Source organism: Eriocheir sinensis, chromosome 7, assembly GCF_024679095.1.
Source record: "Eriocheir sinensis breed Jianghai 21 chromosome 7, ASM2467909v1, whole genome shotgun sequence".
Classification (NCBI taxonomy): Eukaryota; Metazoa; Arthropoda; class Malacostraca; order Decapoda; family Varunidae; genus Eriocheir; species Eriocheir sinensis.
This window is the reverse complement of record NC_066515.1, coordinates 24,870,618-24,890,472: the sequence shown is the minus strand read 5'-3', so window position 1 is coordinate 24,890,472 and position 19,855 is coordinate 24,870,618. Positions and strand designations below refer to the sequence as shown.

Genomic DNA, 19,855 nt, shown 5'->3' with positions numbered 1-19,855 from the left:
GAGAGAGAGAGAGAGAGAGAGAGAGAGAGAGAGAGAGAGAGAGAGAGAGAGAGAGAGAGAGAGAGAGAGAGAGAGAGAGAGAGAGAGAGAGAGAGAGAGAGAGAGAGAGAGAGAGAGAGAGAGAGAGAGAGAGTCAGCGTGATGTAGTTTAAAGAAGAGACTAAACAGGAACGAAGGAATAAATTAGAGAAGGAAAAGACTCAAAATATTCAGACAGGTAAACATAAAACTAGTAAAGAAAGGAGATTAGACAGATAACATTTAAGACGACAGGTAGGAAAGTAAAATAACAAAATAAGGAAGACAAACAGGATTAAGACAGATAAATCCTGCCTGTTACGGGAAAAAAAAATTAGAGAGAAAAGATTAAGGTGAGTACTCAGAAAGGTAAGGCATAATTAACGCTACGCCCAGGTACACACAAAGCCATTCACAGCCTCCTCTAAATCATTTCCAAGTACACGATAGAGAGAATAAAAAAGCTAATTCAGAGCACCATAACAGTTCCCATTACTTATCTTCGCGTATAAGCTCAGCACATAACGATACCTATTTCCCATTTACCTATTCGCTCGAGCCATCTAATTGGAGGTGAATGTTAGGAGACCCAGGTAGGGAAAAAAAAGATATTGGTGTAGATACTAGCTTTCTGATATTACTCTATATTAGTTTAACTGTTTGAATGACTTAGTGACTTATTGAACGAGTTACGAGTTAGATAATATAAGGAAATAATGATAAATAAGAGTAAATAAACAAAACAAGGCATAAATGGATGAAAGAATTAAGATATAAAGATGTATGAAATAAATAAAAGTAGAATAATAGGAAATAATAATAAAACAAAGACTAGAAAAAAGAGATACCAAAAAGAAATGAAAGAAGATGAAAAAATAGGTGATCAGGGAAGCAATATGAAAGTGACGAAAGAAGGAAGAAGGGAAGAAGCAATAAACAAAAGAGAAAAACACCATAAAGAAGACAATAAGGGGGAGAGATAATAGAGGAGAGAGAGATAGAGACGGAGCGAAGAAGGGAGGAAAGGAGGGAGAGAGGAGGAAATTCACGATAATATCACTATTATAACTAACGGGGCAACAAATACACGATAGCGTTTATAATATTGAAGGGAAATGTCCATCAACAAGAGATATTAAAAGTCGCAGAAGGGCGCGTATTAATGCTGCGTTTTATTGACCCTCAGTTTGAATGTTTATGGCGCGCCGTGATGAGAGAGAGGGAGGGATCAGTGAGATTCTATTGCCCGCGCGAGGAAGACCTGATTGATTAAATGCCGAAGAAGAGGAATTATAGATCATTTTGCACATATTTTTCTTTTTTTCTTTTTCCTCTTTTTCTTCTGTTTCTGCTTCTTCTTCTTCTTTTCGATCTTTTATACTCATTCTACTTCCTTTTTTTCTAATTCCAATTTTCTACTTCAAAAGATGACTGGGAGAAGGAGAATTAATCATCTTTCTTCTTATTACTTATTATTATTCTTGGTCTTCTTAATACGTCTTTTTCTAATAGTTTCTTTTTTTGTCATTATTTTTTTCAACTTTCGTTTTCATCTATCTCATTTTTTCTTTCCTTAATTTTCCTCCCTTTTTTCCTTGCTCTTCTTTCTATAATTCTTTTTTTTCTGTTCATTCTATTTATTTCTTCTTTTCCTTCATTCACATTTTTTTCTTTTTCTTTTCAATTATATAGTTTCATCGAGACATTTAAACTCATCACACGCTTTTTAAAGGTTCCAATGCTCCTTATCTCACAATCTATTTATTTTTTCATTTCTTTCATTCACATTTTTCTCTTTTCCTTTCAATTATATAGTTTCATCGAGACATTTAAACTCATTACACGCTTTTTAAAGGTTCCAATGCTCCTTATCTCACAATCTATCTATTTTTTCATTTCTTTCATTCACATTTTTCTCTTTTCCTTTTCAATTATATAGTTTCATCGAGACATTTAAACTCATCACACGCTTTTTAAAGGTTCCAACGCTCCTTTTCCCACATTCTCTTGCAATTGTCCATAAAAGAAAACGGAGTGCGTAAACGGTAACCTGCAGATAAAAGTGAAAAGCCACACCGCTCGCTAAGGCCATTACTCCGGACATAATGAAACCCTTAGCGCTACCTTTATATCCCCGTGTGTGTGTGTGTGTGTGTGTGTGTGTGTGTGTGTGTGTGTGTGTGTGTGTGTGTGTGTGTGTGTGTGTTACTTTTTTTTCGAGAGCTTGTATTTCCATTCCCTGCGCAGTCTTATCTAAATGAGTTCCGTTTCCTTCCTCCTCGGTTTAGTACGCCTCCTAGACACAGTAAACTTTATACAACAGCTTCAGTAACTTTAACTTTATCATTAATTCTGTAAAAAAAATAATTCACTTTTTGTTATAAGTTCACTCTAAGGGAATAACAAGTTCTCCCTTTCTTCTCTTCCTTTGCCTCCTCTTCTTTTCCGCCTTTTCGTTCGCTTTTTACTCGTCTTGTATTTTTTTATATATGCCTCTGGGCGAAACAAAACTATTATTATTATTATTATTATTTGTCTCTTTCTTTTGTATTCTCTTTCTTCCATCACTTGATTATCATTTTCTTTCATCCTTTATATCGCCTTTTTCCCTTCTCTTTCATCCCACTTCTCCTCCTCCTTCTATTCCTCCTATTCCCTTACTTCACTTTTTCAATCTCCTCCTCACCCTCATCTTCCTCCTCCTCATCTTCTTTCTCGTTTTCCTCCTTTTCATACACCCTTCTTCAGTGACTCTCCTCCTCCCCCTCCTCCCTTTCTTCTTCTTCACCCAGTCTTCCCACCTCAGCCTCCTTCTTTTCTCCTCTTCCCCCTCCTCCTCCTCTTCCTCCTCCGCCCTCATCACCATTATTACCAATACCATCACCATCAAATTCCTCTCTCACGTCACGGCGCGGCGTTGGAGGAAGAAAGAAAATTAAATTAGGGAGCTTGGAAAAGGACTTGTCCGACCCTTCCTCGTCCATAGTATTGATCCCCCCTTTCGCTGGAGCTGCTGATTCGAGGAGAGCTTCTTGCCCTTTGTGTGTTTGTGAAGCTCGACCTGGAGAAATTACACGCACTCAGATTAATGTTTTTTTTCGCTTTTTTTTTTTTTTTTTGGGGGGGGGGGAGCTTTACCTTTTTAGAAATCGCATTCAGACTTATTTTCTCTTTTTCAGTGTTTTGTGGTGTTTTGTTCATGTTTTATTTGTTTCGTTTGTTTTAGCTATATTTAAAGCATACAGATTATTTATTTACTCTTTTTTTATTGTTTGATCACACTCTTATTCATCCTTTTATATTTGCTTTTCTTTGTGTGTGTTTCATTTATTTTTTTTAGCTTAATTTGAGTCAATCACACGCATTCAAGACACTCTTTTTTGTAGTATATCCATGGGTAGTTGCATGAGCCTAGTGACGGTGTGACAAGGCTTATGCACCATTTATGTGAAAAGGGCTCATTAGAATCCGATTAAGCTTCTTGTGACGTTTGGAAATAGTTGTTGTTGAGGCCCGAACGCGTTTTAAATAAGGGCCTTGAACCGATGGATAACGCAATGGTAATCTTCAGGAACTCCAATTGGGATGCAGCCCTGCTTAACAATGATTATATTCCCATTACAACCCATGAGAGCGTGACTATAATGACCCAAACAGTCTTTTTCTTTAACAACAAAGGAGACAGCTCAAGGGCACAAAATAAGGAAATAATAATATAAAAAAAGCCAGCTACTCGCTCCTCCCAAAAAGAATCAAAAGAGGTGGCCGAAAGAGAGGTCAATTTCGGGAGGAGAGGTGTCCAGATACCCTTAAAGAATATCCCCTTAACCATTAGTGCATTATTAAGCCAGTCTCCCCTTAACTTATACTATTTTTCTTTTATTTCTTTTATTTCTTCTACACTTTCTTTCCCTTTAAGGTCAAGGTGAAGGACAGGGTAAGTGGAGAGGACATGTAAGGAGTTAGGAGAGAGGAAAAAGGAAGTGGAGGAGGAGGAGGAGGAGGAGGAGGAGGAGGAGGAGGGAAGAAGTGAGGCTTGGATCCGAGACTCAGATCAATCTCCCATTTCTGTCTCGCGTCGCAAAGTAAACAAACACCACTTGCTCTTCTTTTCTTCCTTTTTTTTCTCCTTTTTTATTCTTCCTCCTCCTCCATGTCTCTTTCCTATTGCGCTTTCGTCGTGTTCTCCGATTTTCTTTCCTTTTCTTCCTTCTCTCCGTCCTCCCTCTCTTCTTTCCTTCTCCTTTCTTTTCTTTCCTCCTCCATGTTGCTTTCTTTTTGTTTATCCTTTTTTTCTCGTATTCTTCATTCCTCCTCTGCGTCCTCCTTTCCTTTGTTCCTTCTTCTTTATTTATTTCCTTTCTTCCTTCCTCCATGTCGCCTCCGCCTTGTTTATCCTATTTTTTCGTTTCCTTCATTCCTTCTCTGTGTTTCTTCCTGTCTTCTTTTTCTTCATCTGTCTCTTAACTATTGGGATTCTTCTTGTTTTTATTTTCTTCTCGTTTTCCTCTTTCCGTTCCTCCTCTGCTTCCTCCCTAATTCCTTCTTTTCTTTAAACCTCTTTTATTCTGCTCTTCCTCTTCCTTCTTACATTCTATTCTTCGTTCGTGTCCTTCCTTTTGTGTATCCTCTCTTCCTTCCTTCCTACTTCCTTTTTTTCTCTTCCTTTTTTTCTTTCCATCAGTATCCTTCCTTCCGTCTCTTTTTTGCCAAACTGACTTTCCTATCTCTTCTTCGTCTTCCGCGTCCTCAGTTTTTTCCTCCTCCTCTTCCTTTTCTTCCTCCATTCCTTTTTTTCCCCTCCACATCTTCCCGAGCTGGCACATTTTTCCTCCTATGCCCTCCTCCTCCACTTCTATCGACTCCTCCTCCTTCTCCTCCTCCTCCTTTTAGCAAGCCACTTTTTCCCTTTACATTTCAATAGACAACATACATTCAAGTTAAGTTTGCCTCCTTCTTTGCCATTCACTTCGTCTTCTTCTCTAATGCAAAGTTTTCCGAGTACTGAGTTTGGTCCTTAATCTTTCGGTCGAACCCTGGACACTGACGTTTATTTGGTAAGACTGCCGGTATTAACATTATTATTATTGTTATTATTATTTGTATTATGGTTGTGAGGATTGAAAGAAGAGGAGAGGGAAAGAAATACAGGGAAGGGGAAGGAAGGAAAATACTGAAGTGAGGATGGACGAAAGACAGGAGAGAGATACATGAATAAAAGATGAAGAAGAGATAGAGAGAAAAGCACTTGGAGGGACACATGGAGGAATGGAGAGAAGGAAGAAAAGACATTGGGAGATGGAAGAAAAAAAAGTATATAAAGAAACGACACACACATACACACACACACACACACACACACACACACACACACTAAGAGGATAAGGAGGGTTGGCGGGCCTCTTGGAAGCCTTAGAGATGATTTTTTTGGGGTAACGTGGAAATAATAATGTTGTAAGATAATGAACTCCCGCGGGATCAATGTTATTAGAGGTGGTGGTGGTGGTGGTGGTGATAGTACTGAAGGTGATGATGGTGGTGGTGGTGGTGGTGATAGTACTGGAGGTGATGATGGTGGTAGTGGTGGTGATGGTGATAGTACTGAAGGTGATGATGGTGGTGGTGGTGGTGGTGATAGTACTGGAGGTGATGATGATGGTGGTGGTGGTGGTGGTGATAGTACTGAAGGTGATGATGGTGGTGGTGGTGGTGGTGATAGTACTGGAGGTGATGATGATGGTGGTGGTGGTGGTGGTGATAGTACTGAAGGTGATGATGGTGGTGGTGGTGGTGGTGGTGATAGTACTGAAGGTGATGGTGGTGGTGGTGGTGGTGGTGATAGTACTGAAGGTGATGATGGTGGTGGTGGTGGTGGTGGTGATAGTACTGAAGGTGATGGTGGTGGTGGTGGTGGTGGTGATAGTACTGAAGGTGATGATGGTGGTGGTGGTGGTGGTGATAGTACTGGAGGTGATGATGATGGTGGTGGTGGTGGTGGTGATAGTACTGAAGGTGATGATGGTGGTGGTGGTGGTGGTGATAGTACTGGAGGTGATGATGATGGTGGTGGTGGTGGTGGTGATAGTACTGAAGGTGATGATGGTGGTGGTGGTGGTGGTGGTGATAGTACTGAAGGTGATGATGATGGTGGTGGTGGTGGTGGTGATAGTACTGGAGGTGATGATGATGGTGGTGGTGGTGGTGGTGATAGTACTGAAGGTGATGATGGTGGTGGTGGTGGTGGTGGTGATAGTACTGAAGGTGATGGTGGTGGTGGTGGTGGTGGTGATAGTACTGAAGGTGATGATGGTGGTGGTGGTGGTGATGGTGGTGATGGTGGTTGCATATTACTCTCATAAAAATCATTCCTCGTCTTTTTTCTCTTCCTCCTCCTCTTCTTGTTATTTTTCTTTTTCATCTTTTTTTCTTCTTCCTCCTCCTCCTCTTTTTATTCTTTTTATTCTTTTTTTTTCTTTCTCCTCCTCTTTTTATTTTTATCCTTCGTCTTTTTTTCTTCTTCTTCCTCCTCCTCCTCCTCCTCTTCTTGTTATTCTTATTCTTCATCTTTTTTTTCTTCCTCCTCCTCCTCTTTTTATTCTTTTTATTCCTTTTTTTCTTCTTTCTCCTCTTTTTATTTTTATTCTTCGTCTTTTTTTCTTCTTCCTCCTCCTCCTCCTCCTCCTCTTCTTGTTATTCTTATTCTTCATCTTTTTTTTCTTCCTCCTCCTCCTCTTTGTATTCTCATTCTTATCATTATTGTTATACTTAGAATTTGTTAGTGTCGTTATTTTAATTCTTACAACAGGAAGCTTCAGGTAGGGGAAAAATGTATTACTGTTGTTCTTACTAATACTACAAGGCACTGTCAGAAAAGCCAACAAAATATATTATGAAAAGTTATTCTCACGGATAACAAAACAAAATATGAAGTCGGTGAGAAATAGAAAACTAGAAGATAAAGGAAAAGGAAAAAGAATATGAAAATGGACTTCACCGCGCAAATAAATAAGAAAGCACACACACACACACACACACACACACACACACACACACACACACACACAGAAAGCAAACGGGAGTCGAGATTGCAGGTCAAGTCGGGTGCATATTCTAAACTCACACACACACACACGTACACACACACATGACCCCCCTCCAGCGCACCCCCCCCCCACACACACACACACACGCACACGAGGATGCAAGAGATGAAAGACCAACACACGCCCGGGGTCAGGATGAGATGTCAGGTGGGTACGTGTCGAGGTAGGTAGGGAGGTAAGTGGGTAGGCAGGGAGATAAAGGAGCTGTTTGAGGGAGATGGGTAGGGTAGGGTAGGGTGGGGTAGGGTAGGTAAGCAGGAAGGAAGGGAGGAAGATAAGCAGGTAGGCAGGCAGGTAAGGAAAGAAGTCAGCAGGTTTTATTTTTCTATATTTACCTTTCCCTGATTCACTTTTTATTCATACATTTATTTTCCTTATATATTCATACTGCCTTTTTTTTTACATCAAAGGACAAGGCTCCAGGGCAACAAAAAGAGGCAAAGACAAAAAGCCCGCTACTCGCCGCTCCCATAAATTATTTCTTTAAGCTGTTTTTTTTTATATTTTTTTTAAGGTCATGATCCAAAAAGTAACATTAACCCTCATTTTTACTATATATATAAACCCATTACAACCTTTTTCATCTATAAAATATTGTCCTTCTATATTCTGAACGACATTATTTCTTTAAGCTGTTTTTTATATATATTTTGAAGGTCATGATCTATGCAGTAACATTAACCTTCATTTTCACTATATATATATATATATATATATATATATATATATATATATATATATATATATATATATATATATATATATATATATATATATATATATATATATATATATATATATATATATATATATATATATATATATATATATATATATATATATATATATATATATATATATATATATATATATATATATATATATATATATATATATATATATATATATATATATATATATATATATATACATATATATATATATATATATATATATATATATATATATATATATATATAAACCCATTACAAACATTTTTCATCAATAAAATCCACATGAACACGATTTTTAACTTTATCAAACACATTAACGTTCTTACCTCACTTCTTTTCATCATTTTCAACATTCAACATTTTCCTGAGTCTTCCCTTTCCAATCTTTCTCACACAAATACTTCCCTCTGTACATTTTTCTTCCTTATTTACCTCCACTATACTATCCTTACCAATACTCGTACATTTCCTGTCTCATACATAACTTTCCCCTCATACGTATCCTACATATTTATCTTCCGCCAATACTCCCTCTCGCCGTTAAGTCGCCCTAAGTCGCGAAATCTGCAGCAAAGTTTCTCACTCGCTTATAAAAACATGAGAAACTTTTTTGAGGATGTTGAGACTTGTCACTTTCCTGCCAGGGGAATGAGAGAGAGGGAGAGGGAGGGAGAGAGAGGGAGAGAGTGAGTCTGGTTTCCACGGTAATAACATATAGCATCCTTTTATCTCCCCCTTTCTATTTCCTTTTATATTCACTTACATTCCCAGCTTCTATTCCCCCTTTTCTGGAATCATGTCACCATCCCCTCCCTCACCCACTCTTTTTATTTAATTCTTCAACTCGTTATATTTTTTTCCTATCTTTCCTTCCCTCCTCTCTCTGTTCTCTTCCTATGCCTTATTTTCTCTCTCTCTCTCTCCATATCTCCCCTATCCTAAGCAATGATTCTCTCCCTTCCCAGAAATATCTCCCTCTCTCAATCTCTTAGTTTTCATTTCTTTTACCCATTTCGTTTCCTTTATCAATCTTCATTATCTCCCTTACTCGTGATATCTCCCTCTCTCTTATTCCTCCTCTCTTCCTTATTCTTAGCATTCTCTTCTGCCTCTCTTCATCCTAATCTCTTCTATTCCTTCTCCTCCTCTTCCTTCACCATGCTATCTCTTCTCTCCCTTTCTAGTCGTATATATCAATTCATTTTTCCTATTCCTAATACTCCCTTCTTCCCTTCTCTCCCTCCATTACCCCTTCCCTCCTTCTCCCTTTCTCCACTTTCTAACCTTAAATTATATCCTCTCCCACCTCCTCCATATTCTCCCTCCCTCCCTTCTCTCCCTCTATTACTCTTTTCCTCCTTCTCCCTTTCTCCCCTTCCTAACCCACAATCTCCTCTATATTCCCCATCACACTTCTCTCCCTCTCTCCCTTCTTCCTTTCTCTCCCTCCATTACTCCTTTCCTCCTTCTCCCTTACTCCCTTCCTAACCCTCAATCATATCCTCTCCCACCTCCTCTATATTCTCCCTCCCTCCTTCCCTTCTCTCTTCTCTCCTAGCTAATGGCATTCCCTCTTCAATCATTCCTCCCTTCTCCTATATGTCACCCTCTCTTTTTCTTCTTCTTTTTTCTTTTTTTTCTTCTTTTTTCCCTTTTCCTAGTCATGTCCTCCGGTTACGTTCATTAGTTTTCCTCTTTCACGTTCGTTTCTCATTCAAGGCAAGACTTTTATACTCTTCAGTTTCCCCCTTTTTCCGTTTTCTTTTTATATATATTCGTTAGTTTCGTTCTCCATTTACTCTTATTATTTACTACACAAACTCAACTTTATCCACCATCTTTTTTCTCCTTTCTTTCCTATTTTTTCTTATCATTGTTTTGTTTTTTTGTATCCAATCATTACTCTTTTATTTCTACTTCTACTTCTGTTTCCTAATATGTATAGTTCTTTTTCCTTGTCCATTTTCTTCTTTTCAGCTTTATATTCTTCCTTCTATACATACTGATATTTATTCACAGCATCCACGTCTGTCTGTCACATCAAGACAATATTTTTCTCACTATGTCATGTTTTGTTGCCATTTTTTCTCTTCATCTCTTTTTCTTCCCTCATTCCTTTTCGTTTCTTTCCCATTTTTCTCTCTCTTCCATCCATGCTTTCTCACTTCATCTCCTCCTCCTCCTCCTCCTCCTCTTCTACCTCACAAAATTCGTCTCTATTGACATATATCATAAAATCACAGGCGTTCGTACAGAGCGAGAGAGAGAGAGAGAGAGAGAGAGAGAGAGAGAGAGAGAGAGAGAGAGAGAGAGAGAGAGAGAGAGAGAGAGAGAGAGAGAGAGAGAGTCGATGAAAAATGAAGCTTCTCAAATCTTTTGCTCCCTCTATATTACGTCTCTCTCTCTCTCTCTCTCTCTCTCTCTCGAGGCAGGCGTGGTTCTCTCTCTAGTTTCAATCTTTTTCATGGCGTCATTTCAGGGGTTTCCTCAATTCTGTGGAGGGAGTTTCATTTCTTTTCTCTCCTCCTCCTCCTCCTCCTCCTCCTCCTCGTCTACGGCCCCAAACTCTTTATAATTCATCATCAAATCACCGCCAGGAAAAATTGGTTTGATTCGATTCCTCTATTTGAGCTCATCTGTGTTGGCGTGTGTGTGTGTGTGTGTGTGTGTGTGTGTGTGTGTGTGTGTGTGTGTGTGTGTGTGTGTGTGTGTGTGTGTGTGTGTGTGTGTGTGTCAGGCGTACATTCCCACCCCACCTTATAAAGTGTTTCACCCCACACCCATATCTCTTCTTCCCTCTCCATCACACTCATCCCCCTCTCTCTCTCCCTCTGTCATTCTTCAAGGAGTCCATTACAGAAATTGAAATGATCGCTTTCACTAACTTTCTAATTAAACATTCGCGCCAGGTAAATCTCTGTATCTCACTCTATCTCTGTATCTCTCTCTCTTCGGCACTATTTCTATCTTGCTCTCTCCCTCCATTTCATTCCCTCTATATTAATTAATGTTGCCTGACGAAGAAAATGGGCAAGTTGTGATTGTCTTCTAATAGGGAAAAAAATATATACCGTGGGTGAATATATTGAACAGGACATAGTCGGTTAATATGCGGGGAAAAACATTACACAACATTAGCCGGTTAAATGTGGAGAAAACAAACATCACACAACATTAGTCGGTAAAGGATAAAACAAATATAATCCCTGTTTACTTAGTCCAAGGTTCGTAAAATAAAAAAATACTTCCAAAATTAGAGTATGAAAAATAATAGCCTTTCTGCTGCCTTTAAAATCAGTAAGAAATATGAAATGCTTAAAAAATGCTACTGAAAACTTTGAGGCATTACCTGTCCTGATGAGGTGATAAAAGACAAACAGGAGTGAAGTCATAACAGGTAACTAATTAGATAAGGTGACAGGTGTTATGCACGAACCTTAAGAGTGAGGAGACGAGGTGGCGGTGTGTTGGGTGAGTGGATGGTCGCCTTAAAGGTTCAACATAGGAGAGGAGGATTCAGCCTTTGTTAATAGTCTCCATGGAAACCCAGACTCCTTCAGGGACACAAAACGTTCTCACAGTCTGTTGGAGAAGAGAGAGAAAACGTTATCACTGCATGTTGTAAAAGGAAAACAAATAACACAGTAGTAACTTAGACTTCAAAGGTAATTCTAATGCAAAAATACAACAGAAGTACATATATGAAAACTTAGATACCCCTTCAATAAAACTATAACTATGGCAAAACTAACTAACCTTTCGAATTCAACTATAAATAAGTATCTAGAAATTATTATATTATTACTAAACATGTACGTTCCCGTTATTACTCTGTTCAGTTCACCGTTCAGCGACTCACAAAAAATTATGTTCCAGTCATTGACCAGTCGATGAAAATATATGACGCGGGCAATAATGTAACCGTTTTAATATGGGTTCTTGTTATGGCTGTTTGTATTAATTGTTCAGTGGTTCAGGTTAATGATGCTTTGTTGATTGAATAGATGATGAGAAGTATATAAATAACATGTTGGTAATAATGAGGTCGCTTTGATATGTGGGTTGGTGTTTTCCTTTCTCCTTTGCGATAACTTTCGTGAGTCAGGAAAAGGGTGTTCCTTTGTTGACGAACTGTTGAGAATGTAGAATGAATAAGGTGTGGACTTTATCGATGAAAAAACGAGTTACTTATTTAAGAACTGTTGAAAAATGTTGTATAAAAAGGTTATGATTTTAGTAGGAAAACGAGTTATTGAGGAAATGTTGAAGAATAGGGTATAAAAAGGTGTTGACATAAAAAAACCCAGTAATTTATTGATGTACTGTTCAAAAAAAGTCTAATACTGTATTGGCTTAAAAAGAAAACGGAATTATGTTGGTACTCTTTTAAACTGTTCAATGACTCGAATAAATGGGCTTTGTTTATTGACTCATAAAAAAATAAAAAAAATCACTCGCTTCTGGCAAAAACTACTTCATCCATCAAGGCAACTTTTTAATCCACGAGCTGGTTAAAAAAAATATATGGGTACTTTTATGGCTTTGTGACTGAATAATTCACTCTGTACTTTCCGTAATAGCATTGGACACATTTTCAACTATGGTAAAAATGCTTTGAGTCTGAGAACATTATATTTATTACTAACTGTCACGCCATATATGTTTTTCTTCTGCCGGTAATTTGCATATAATAACAAACACTGAACACTTATTTTCAACTATGGTAAAAATGCTTTAAGTCTGAGGCATTTTAAAACACTTCATTATCAGCGGTGAACGTTTGAGTGGAGTGTGAAAAAACGTTATCAATATTTATTACTGTCACGCCATATATTCCCAACCCCAATTAGAATGATTCAAATTAACTAATATCGCACCGATGATTAAGCTGCAATAATGAATCAGCTCATTATATTATTATTGAGACTTATTACGTTATTATTGAGATTATCACTATCATTATTAGCAATTATGTATTCTCCTCCATCATCGCTTCCTCGCACCCTTCCGTCCTCCCCTCCTCGGTGTGATTATCTTTGCTTACAGACACATGCACGTAAGTCAATCACGTAATCAACCTCCTTCGCTAATTGACCAATCATCTGGTGGCAAATTGCGTTAAGTGGAAACAATGTGAGTGAAATCCGCGGACTTTCTTTCATTATTTTCCTTTCCTCTTTTCATGTTTTCCTTGGTCTGTCTGTCCGTCTGTCTGCATATGTGTGTGTCAAAAGAAGTAATCCAATAGAACTGAAAAGATATATTATGCATGAGAGAGAGAGAGAGAGAGAGAGAGAGAGAGAGAGAGAGAGAGAGAGAGAGAGAGAGAGAGAGAGAGAGAGAGAGATGATGGGGTGAGAACCAGTAATGGAAGATGGGAAACAAAAGTAAAATTAATAATAAAAGAGAAACAAAGAGAAGACGAAAGAGAGGATTAGAGGAGGAGGAGGAGGAGGAGGAGGAGGAGGAGAGACAGACAGATGGCCGAAGGGTGAGAGTGGAAAGAGAAGTGAGAAATAAATGAGAAATAAGAGAATCACATATTTCCAACGTGCCGAGAGAGAGAGAGAGAGAGAGAGAGAGAGAGAGAGAGAGAGAGAGAGAGAGAGAGAGAGAGAGAGAGAGAGAGAGAGAGAGAGAGAGAGAGAGAGAGAGAGAGAGAGAGAGAGAGAGAGAGAGAGAATAAAGACAGATAGACAGAGAGAGACAAATAGAAACAGGAAACAACGTAAAACGATAATAATTTGAACAAAACCAAAATAGAGAATTAGAAATGACAATATAGAAAAAAAAAAAACACATCTAACCCTCCTCCTCCTCCTCCTCCTCCTCCTCCTCCTCCTACTCCTCTTCCATTACTGAGATACGGGCCAGCAGTAATTTGAGGGCGAGATAACACAATGATGGAACTCCGTGATAATGTCCCCGAGCCGTGTGGATGCCGCGTGAAAATCTATCCGGGTTAACTTACAGAGACCCGGGTGAAGGGAAGGGGGGCGAGAGGGTAAAAGATGAGGCGCGGATGATTAGAGGAGAGAAAATAGAGGAAATAAAAGAGTTAGAAAAGGAGAGGAAAAGGTTGTAATATGTGGGGTTCAGAATTTGGTATTTGGTGATGAAAGAGTCTTGGGAAAGGTTTGTGATTATAGAAAGAATGATGTTAATAGTTAGGGGGAGAGAGAGAGAGAGAGAGAGAGAGTTTTTCATCAAGGAAGAACAGGAGGCTTATAAAATCTTATTGTAGGCATCGCTGGCAAGGGAGGCGTTCTCATTACATAGTCTCTCTCTCTCTCTCTCTCTCTCTCTCTCTCTCTCTCTCTCTCTGGGAAGAAAGAAAAAGAAAGTCGGAAGTCTTTCGAGTATGTAAATTTAAATATAGACCACTTTGTGTGTGACCCAACTCTCTCTCTCTCTCTCTCTCTCTCTCTCTCTCACCCACGCACTCAACCAATGCCCCGTTTTCTATTAGCAACGCGAGATTTAGAGAGACCGAGGCGATAGAAGGGAGGACCACGCTATTTTTCCTCCCACTCATTTGAGGACGAGGTAAATTCCCCCCGACCAAGCTGTGGGCGAAAGGTATTCAATTCCCCGGTAAGTTTTGGAGGAAGTTTCAAGGCCACTACATCGACAGAGGATCAGAGGCAGCATAAAAGGGGTTTGGATTCTTTTAACGTATTGACTGTCTGAAACTCATCGTCTTCTTCTTAGTCTCTTGGTGTTCTGATCCCTTTGTGGGTGATATGAAGCGGAGGTTTGTGTCATTTTAAGATGCATCAATTTCGCGTTGCTGTTTGATTGCTTTTCAATGATGTTTCTTTTTTTGACACAGTTATCTCAGTAAACAATATAATTAGTTCGTATATCAATGGTTAGAGACATTAGTTAAAATTCATACAAATAGGAAAATATAACCACAAAAAGTCACCATTCTTATGTAGCAAATTTCACTAAAAAAGAGAATTTACAAGCAAAATAAAAACTAACGGAGGGTCGGAAAGGTTCTGTGATTTCTTTCGTGTTCATATTCTTGAGTATTTCTTAGGCGTCTGCTATTGTTGTTGTTATTTTTTGACATTTTGCTGATTTCCCAATAAGCTTTTGTACATTTTCAATCACTTTCTCTTCGACCCTCATTCTCTATTCCTTCCATTTGCACATTTTCCATTTTTATTTCAATTCTCCCTTTTTTTCCTTTCTTATTCCATTTTCGATTTTCTCTCTCTCCCTCTTGCATCTTTTACATTCTCCATTACTTTCTCTTTGATTTTTACCTTCTATTCTATACCCTTGCATTTTTATCCTTTTCCAATGTGTTAAAGAAATCATGTAACTTATTAGCAAATTACAAGTCAACGCAACAAAATTTCAATCCAATCACGTATTAAAATCACGAGAATACTCATCACTAGTCATACAAACATACATACATTTTTACGTTAATACATACATACATACATTCTAGTGCAGGATATATTCGCTCTCTTTTATTTCCCCTTCTCAGTTCAAAGTAAAAGTCACCTGCATGAATTTCGTGTGCATAGTCATGAACCGATGCTTTTTAGTAGGTCATTTTAGCATATTCTTGTTTCTATATCGTGAGCTTTTCATATATTGACCGTGATTATCATTTCGTCATTATTACTTATACTTTTCAAAATCATTAGTGCTCTTAGATTTGTCCCTGTCTATCTTTTCATTTTCTTTGTTTTCTTAATAGACTTTCTCAGCCATCCTTCCATTCACTCACAGTTTTCACCACCCTCGTTCCTTTTAATTTCTTACTATTCTTTATTCGCCATTCTTTCCGCTTTTTCATTAACGTTTCAAAAGTTTTCTTGCAATATTTTTCTTCTTGGATTTTTCCCATTTTTTTCATCTTTTCCATTCTTTTCGATTTCTTAACCTTTCCTTCAGTTTTCAAGATTTTCCCAATTTTCGATCTTTTTCCATTCTTTTCGTTTTCCTCGGCGCGGATTCCGGCTTGTTAGGGGGCTGTTGGGCGCCTCGCTGCGGGTCATTAGAGCGATAACTTGTGCTTTATGGGACGCCGGACGAGCACGAGGCGGCTAATGACGGACGGCTGAACGAACACCATGGGGACAATGACGCCGCTGAATGATGACTTGCGGGAGACTGTGTTATTACGGTGGAGGTTTACCGGAGGATTTCGTTTTTTTGTTATTATTTCGTTTTTTCTCCTTTGTTTGGATGACGGAGGAAGTTGTAGGGAAAAAAATGAATCCACAGACGGAAAAAAAACATGGAAAAATGATTAGTAGTTAATATTTATCCTTTTAATTATATTTTACAAGGATATATTATTTTTTTTACGTGATTTTACCGTTTTTACGTTTGATTGTATTTATGAAGCAAGAAAAAAAATGTAAATATGAGTGAATAGTGGTGAAAAAAACTCTGAATATTCACACTTATTTATTGCAGAGAAGTATTTTCCTGCTTCTATAACCTCCACTAGTCTCTCTACACACCTATGGAAAAACAACTGAGCAAATAGTAATAAAAACCGAATTAATATTATTTTTATCTCCTAAAGAAAGAACAGCGGTTGCCTCGTGTTGTCATGCGTGTCACCCACCTTCATACACAACTAAATAATAAAACAAGTGAGAACGAACAGCAATGATAAATCTCACTTTTCCCACTATTAATTTTTCAGGCAAACAGAATTTCCCTCATTACACCCCTCACGGTTCCCCTTTAAACACCACACACACACACACACACACACACACACACACACACACAAGGACATTTCAAAGCTCACACACAAGCACAAAAAAGGGTGAGTGAATATACAAAAAAATAATCCCCGCATTATTCCAACCACATTTTACCACAACGATAAGTCCTTCCCCTTTTGGATCGACCACAACACCACCACCACCACCACCACCCCCTCCCCCCAACATAACAGTGAGTCACCCGCATCCTGACTAAGCCATAATGCCTCTTACCCAATACCAGGCAGGCTCTCCCCGCCGCCGCCGCCGCTCCCTTAAGGCCATCTTACCTTGTTATCCCGCCCACTCTCCGCTCCTGCCTAATGCTGCCTGTTCTCTGTACGCACGTTTGATGCACAGAGACATACATGATTGCATACATACATAATTTCATACATGCTTACATTCATACATATATACACAGAGAAAAGCATACATACACATACACATTCGCCTTTTCATTCATACATACATAATATACATACATATATACATACATACATCGTACCTACAAAATTATTCATTGCGTAGGAATATCATGTCAATTTGAGATCTCTCTCTCTCTCTCTCTCTCTCTCTCTCTCTCTCTCTCTCTCTCTCTCTCTCTCTCTCTCTCTCTCTCTCTCTCTCTCTCTCTCTCTCTCTCTCTCTCTCTGCCAGACAAACACACACACACACACACACACACACATACACACACACACACACACACACATGGCAATATGGCGGGCAGACTCTCTAAACATAATCCACTGTTTGCTTAGAGTAGAATCCTATGAGACGGAGGAAGGGATTGAGGAAGGAGGGAGAGAAAGGGAGGGAGAGAGACAGGGAAAGAGGGAGGGAGAGAGGGAGAGGGAAGGAGGATATAGATGATACACTTGGTTGTCATTATAAGATGTGTGTGTGTGTGTGTGTGTGTGTGTGTGTGTGTGTGTGTGTGTGTGTGTGTCAGATAGATAGATACATAGATACATACAGACAGGCAGGATGAAAATGAACAAGTCGAAATGCAAAATATAAAAAAGTTCCAAAAGTCAATTCACAGAGACGCCATCTCATTCTCACTTCACTTTCGTCACCTTCATCACCATCACCATCATTATCAATAACACCATCACTTTCAGCTCGATCGCCGTCCCTTTAAAAATGTCGGTTTGTCTTATGCATACAAAATGAGAGCCCGTTCATTATTTTCCACTTGACACTTCTTCCCTTCCTTCTATCCTTCCTTCCTTCCTTCGTTCCTATCTTCCTTTCTCTCCACCTCCCTTCCTTCCCTCTACCTCATTTTTTATATCCATTTCCTAATATATTATCGCACTTTCTCTCTTAGTTTATTCGTGCATATTCAAATTATCATCAAAATAGTAAAGATATCATTCCATACATAGCTTGGATGCACTAGATAAGAAAAGAATGTAATGAAAATATAAAGAAAAGGAAAAAAAATAGAATGAAGAGAATTTGAGGCATTGAAAGCAACAGTTCTCACGGGAAAAGTTTGAGAAAGATGCAGCCAGATGTGAAATGAGAGAGAGAGAGAGAGAGAGAGAGAGAGAGAGAGAGAGAGAGAGAGAGAGAGAGAGAGAGAGAGAGAGAGAGAGAGAGAGAGAGAGAGAGAGAGAGAGGAGATGAAAAAAAAGAAGAAATGGGAGAGTATGATTAACTTGTGGAGAAAAGGAAGAGGAACACGAAGAAAGAGAAGATGAAAAAAAAGGACAAAGAAGAAAAAGACCAAAAAACAATTACACGAATAAGAGCAAATACAAAAAAATAAAAAAAAACAAGAAAATGAAGAAAAAAACAAGAAAAAAAGTAAAGGAAAATCATCACTGAAGCAAATTACGAGTCAGTCCATCGCTTTTCGTCTGCAATTCCCACCTAATATCAAATTCATGTCGCTCGCAGATATTAGTTTCATTTTTCACTCGGCACTCGACGCTCACGGATTCGACGGGTAGCAAGGTTCGTGAGGAAAGGCTAATCGTGAATGCTAAAACCTTCCGTGTGTGCGTGTGTCGGGTGGAGGAGGAAGGGGAAGGCCTGTGCGTGTGCGTGTGTGCGTGTGTGTGTGTCAAGGTGATAAATACTCTCCTTTAAACTTTCCTTCTATATTGGTCTTTTAAATCTCCTCTCTACTTTTTTTTATAATATTCAGATTACTAGATTTTTTTTTTATTTTCTATTCTTTTGTCAGTCTCATTCTTTATCAGTTTTCTTCTATATTAGTCTTTTAAATCTCCTATCTGCTTTTTTTTATAACATTTAGGTTCCAAGATTTCTTTTAGTATTTTTTCGTGTGTATTTTCCATTACTTTTTCAAATATCCTTCTATAAGTCTCCTTCTATATGAGTCTTCTTCTATACTAGTCTTTTAAACTTTCTGCTTTTTATAATATTCAGGTTCCTAGATTTCTTTTTTTTGTGTGTGTGTTTTCCATTCCTTTATCAATCTCCTTCTATAAGTCTCCTTCTAGATCAGTCTCCTTCTATATTAGTCTCCTTTAAACCTTCCCTCAATATAATTATAATTCATTCTCTAACGACCCAAATTTCACTACTTACTAAAAACTTTGCCGGCGAGAATAAAGTTAATAACGAGAAGCACCTAATTAATCACACCATTCACGTCCCTTCCTTTACGAACCATCAAACGTGACAACACAATATCCATCCCACGGCGTAAAAATCACCTCACAACAATACATAATTAAAACCAGTAGAGACAAATGCTTCAGTCTTCGCTGCGAGTATCCTGCCCCGAAATCAACCCCAGTCTCTCACCTCCCCTCGCTTAAAATGAACTTCCCCTCACGCCGGAGATGAAAGAGGGCAAGGAAAGAGAGCGCAGTATCCTAATTTCCATCACCAAACAGTTCGGAGCTCATTTTTACCCTGCTAATGATTGCCACGCACGTCTGGTCCTGTCTGCGCGCCTTTTCATCTCTCGAGGTACCAGGAAACAAGGGCGATGTAAGGCGAGGATGTTTACCTGGACTGATAATGAAGGGAATTTTGTTTTATGCTGAAGTGACAATGAGGGGGAGTTTTATATTGGTGGCTGTGATGTTGGTAGTATCATTAGTAGTAGTAGTAGTAAGAGTAATGATATAATAATAGTAATAATAATAATAGTGATTGTCGTAATGGTAGTATTAGTGTTTTTATTACTGGTGAGAATAAGAAAAAGAGTAATGATATAATAATAATAATAATAATAATAATAATAATAATAATAATAATAATAATAATA

At 38.4% G+C, this 19,855-nt stretch overlaps 1 protein-coding gene and 1 long non-coding RNA gene across 2 annotated transcripts in view; one reads left to right on the top strand and one right to left on the bottom strand.

Annotated features, from left to right (window-relative positions):
• Positions 1 to 19,855, top strand: part of LOC126995150 (uncharacterized) — an 81,849-nt gene that overhangs the window by 42,669 nt on the left and 19,325 nt on the right. The window lies entirely within an intron of this gene.
• Positions 1 to 19,855, bottom strand: part of LOC126995152 (uncharacterized) — a 95,445-nt gene that overhangs the window by 67,197 nt on the left and 8,393 nt on the right. The window contains exon 2 of the long non-coding RNA XR_007749999.1: positions 11,292 to 11,437. This is a non-coding gene — a long non-coding RNA (uncharacterized LOC126995152). The remainder of the gene's footprint in view (positions 1 to 11,291; positions 11,438 to 19,855) is intronic.